General features: G+C 31.4%; 1 long non-coding RNA gene across 1 annotated transcript; it reads right to left on the reverse strand.

Moving 5' to 3' along the window:
• Positions 1-2,883: 2,883 nt before the first annotated feature.
• Positions 2,884-3,937, reverse strand: LOC109704251. The gene is made up of 2 exons (XR_002214256.1): positions 3,334-3,937; positions 2,884-3,242 (listed from the first exon to the last, which is right to left on the reverse strand). It is a non-coding gene; the product is annotated as an uncharacterized LOC109704251 (long non-coding RNA).
• Between the last annotated feature and the right edge of the window lie 455 nt (positions 3,938-4,392).

The following is a 4,392-nucleotide window of genomic DNA, read 5'->3' on the forward strand; positions in this document are numbered from 1 at the left end:
ATAGATAAATATGGGGTTCCTTGTACCTATGCTGGATCTATTCTTGGATCATTTTTGGGAGTAGCCGTGAAGAATGGATCATTTGCTCCTTTAAACATTCCGCGATGGGATAACCAAGCTTTTAACCCATTCAAGAAAAAAATGTTAAAACATGTTGAGGTTTTTTTATATGCACTTATTTCTTTTACATTTTATATTTTAATTTAAACTAGATTTTTAACATTAAGCTTTTTATTTTATTAATAGTCAAAGTTTAGATATCTCGAGGGAACGAGGCATTGGGTGTTGGCATCTTTAAACAAAAAGTGCAGAGACTATAAGAGTGAACTAAGGTGCGAATAATTCTCAGAAGATAAACCGATTCAAGAGTTAATTAACAATGTACCACTTGGTGTAATTCGGAATTAATGGACTAGCCTAGTGGCATATTGGTGCACCGACGAGAGTAAGATATAGAAACTTTGTATTTATTTTAATGTTTATTCTAATATTAGTATATTCACTTTTAATGTAAGTAGTTATATTTTCTTATCATAGAAACTTTGTGAAGTGAATTATGTTTCTGCGAAAAAAGTAAAGATGGCCCACATATCAGGCAGAAAAAGTTATGCTAGAAAACGAAAGAAATTGGTAACGACTCGATATTAAATTTATTTGATTATATATTATGTTTTATCTCTATCTTTTACAATTCATATTTGTAATTTCAGGAAATTACTCTTGGCAAAGAACCTGATCGACTAGCTTTTTGGGAGGTCACTCATAAAAAAAAGAATGAAAATTTTGTAAATGAGAATGCAGTTGATCAGGTTCCTTATTTACAAAATTTTCATTCCTCCCAAAAAGCTAGTCGACTAGGTTCTTTGCCTAGAGCAATATCCTGTAATTGTAAATATGAATTGTAAAAGATAAAGATAAAACATAATATATAATCAAATAAATTTTAATATCAAGTCGTTATCAATTCTTTTCGCTTTCTAGCATAATTTTTTCTGCCTGATGTGTGGGCCATCTTCACTTTCTTCGCAGAAACAAAATTCACTTCACAAAGTTTTTATAATAAGAAAATATAAATACTTACATTAAAAGTGAATATACTAATATTAGAATAAATATAAAGTTTCTATATCTTACTCTCGTCGGTGCACTAATGTGCCATAGGCTGGTCCATTGATCTCGAATTATACCGAGTGGTATATTGTTAATTAACTCTTGAGTCGGTTTGTCTTCTGAGAAATATTCGCACCTTAGTTCACTTTTATAGTCTCTTCACTTTTTGTTTAAAGATGCCAACAGCCAATACCTCGTTCCCTCGGGATATCTAAACTTTGACTATTAATAAAATAAAAAGCTTAATGTTAAAAATCTAGTTTAAATTAAAATATAAAATGTAAAAGAAATAAATGCATATAAAATAAGCTCAACATGTTTTGATATTTTTTTCTTGAATGGGTTAAAAGCTTGGTTATCCCATCGCGGAATGTTTAAAGGAGCAAATGATCCATTCTTCGCGACTACTCCCAAAAATGATCCAAGAATAGATCCAGCATAGGTACAAGGAACCCCATATTTATCTACTTCAACCTCAATTCTCTCTCTTTCAGATAGATTCCATACATTTGCCAATGTTGTACGTCCTCGTTTCTTACGTCGAATTTTATCGACACCTGAAAAGAAGCTTAAATATATTAATTTAAATATAACATAAAGTTTATATGCAATATAATTAACATATAGTATTACTAACCAATGATTCAAAAAAATATTTCATTCTGATTAGTAGTTCAAACTCAGTATTATTTGATTCTGTAGGAGGTTCCGAGGAAGATGGCGATTGCTCCTCGCTTGTTCTTAAATTTGTGACTCATTTTGAGAGGCAAAATCAATTATGTTGCAATTGCGTAATCTTCTTGACCTCGACGTCATTTTTTAATTCCCTTGCAAATGATGATAAATGCTAAGAAAAGATAAAATGATACCAATAATAAAAGTAATATTAGTCAGGTATGAGAATATATTGATCGAAGAAAACTTGAATAGAAAATATATGCATGAAAGTACTATTATAAAAGCACTATAGGAAATTATAGTTCATCATTGCTATCTTCATTTACATTTTATCGAATCAAATTTGGAGATTCATTCTCATTTAAACTTTCAACATGTGAGGGCACTACAGAAGTGTTTTCTGTCGAATCTTCACCAATGTCGAATAAGTCGCTCTGTTTGGTTCTCACAATTGAAGACCAATTCTCGTCTCCCAGCACCTGTACATAAAAAAGTTGTTCGACTTGTGATGAAAATACATAGGGATCATCTTTCAGCTCTGTATCTGTGAATTAGTCGAGAAAAGTTTACAATAGTGTATCCAAATTCATCATGCTTAAGGCCCATGTTGTGATGAATATCAACCCAATCACATTTGAATAAGACAGATTCATAATAATTTAATTCAAAAATATCCTTCAATATCCCATAATATAATATGCCGTCTGCTTCTAAAGTATGAACAACACCGCTATTTTGGGTCTTTCTATTTTTTTCACGAGCTTTTGTATAAAATCTGAACCGTTAATAATAAATTCATTAAATCTTCTTGCAAATTTGTTAGGGCCTTTAGCAATGGCTAAAATTTTTTCTAAACTGAGTTGAATCATCCAAATAGCATAAAAAAATATTATTATATATTTTATTACTTTAAATAATATAAAATATTTTGTGATATAAATATATATACCATGCTTTGTAACCATTCATGAAATCTCTCATTCACTAGCTTTTCTATCTTGGCTCTAGTGTGGCGTGCATGACGACGTCGTTTTCTTTTCTCCAAATCAATGAATTGTTTATATTTATATAAAACTATATTTTTCGATTGGTATCTAAGTTTTAAATATTAATAATGTAACAAGATAAACATGACTTACTGGCGAAAAGACTCAAGGTTATCGTAATGATGAAGTACATAGCGATGTGCTTGGACCCATGCTTTTTCATCTAATACAATATTTTCAATCTTTCCAATTGGGACACCAGCAATAGAAAATAAATATAATCCTTCCGTTCCATTTTTAGGTGGATAAGGTGGATAAGGATTCCGTACGGGTCGATTAAATTTTGTTTCAACTGAATCTAAATATCTTGAACAGAAGGTTAAACATTCTTCAACTATATAACCTTCAGCTATTGACTCTTCAGGATGAGATCTATTCCGAACATATGATTTCATTCGTGCAAAATTCCTACAATATTAAAAAAAAAAAAACGTAAAGGTAAGGTATAGTTTTACAAGTCATAAGTAGATAAAGAAATAAATAGTAAATTATCATTTACCTCTCCGATGAATACTGTCACGCCCCAAACCGGAGGCGTAACAGATGCCGCATACTTGCTAAACTACCAAATATGCAAGGCTACAGAATCAGACGAAAACTAGCAAAAAGAAGATTACCAATTTTTTCACTAAATCCAAAGAATCACAAGATGAGACTAAAGAAATTGAATTTCAACTAAAATCAAACGAAATTCTAACATCTATAAAACTAAAGCTTATTACGAATCACAAGAGAGATTCGGTCTACAAAATACTATAAGTGACAAAAGTGGGTACGAAGAAATAACGAAACAAAATAGATAACAAACGATCATAGATAATCTGAAAATACTATATGTAAAAACAAAAGGGACTAAAATCAAAACTAGCTACGTTTAACGTTCACTCGGTCTCAGCCCCGCCCGGCAAATCAGTCTCGGTACTTGGATAAGTAACCACACACCACATTAGTCGGATTAGGCATACAATACAAATAAATAAATGAATACAAAAATTAATTCAAGCGACTGGTCTTTAATTTGCAAAATTTAGAAAACAAGAATTTATCAAACTTAAAATTCAGATCAAATTGGAACTATAACTTTACAAAGCATTTCTCTTTACGCAAATAACGAAATAAATATTAAGTCTCCGGCAACTAACTATATCATATGATCCGTTGGCGAGGGGGGTGCCAAGGGGTAGGGTGCGGGCGGAGGAGTGGTGGGGGGGGCGACGGTTATTTCGTTACTCTTTCGACTATGTCACTATAAAGTGTAAGTTAAAATCTAGGTCTTCGAGTACTAAAAGTTATTAACCAGATGTACATCTAACAGAGTTTCATCTAAAGATAAGTTGGGGTCCAAGTAAAGTCCAAATTAAGTAATTAAAATGAAAAGGGTAACAATTTATGGAGATGAATTGACTCGAGTTGGTTTATCTTTATAGATGTCAAAAGACGATAGGATTCAGTACCTTATAGATGTCATAAAGACTTTATCGAATGTAACAAAAAACTTATAAAAAAAGGGGCATTCGAATCGAATATAGCGAAAAACTTTAGCATATGAAGACTTCTT

The sequence above is a fragment of the Ananas comosus genome, unplaced genomic scaffold, assembly GCF_001540865.1.
Source record: "Ananas comosus cultivar F153 unplaced genomic scaffold, ASM154086v1, whole genome shotgun sequence".
NCBI lineage: Eukaryota > Viridiplantae > Streptophyta > Magnoliopsida > Poales > Bromeliaceae > Ananas > Ananas comosus.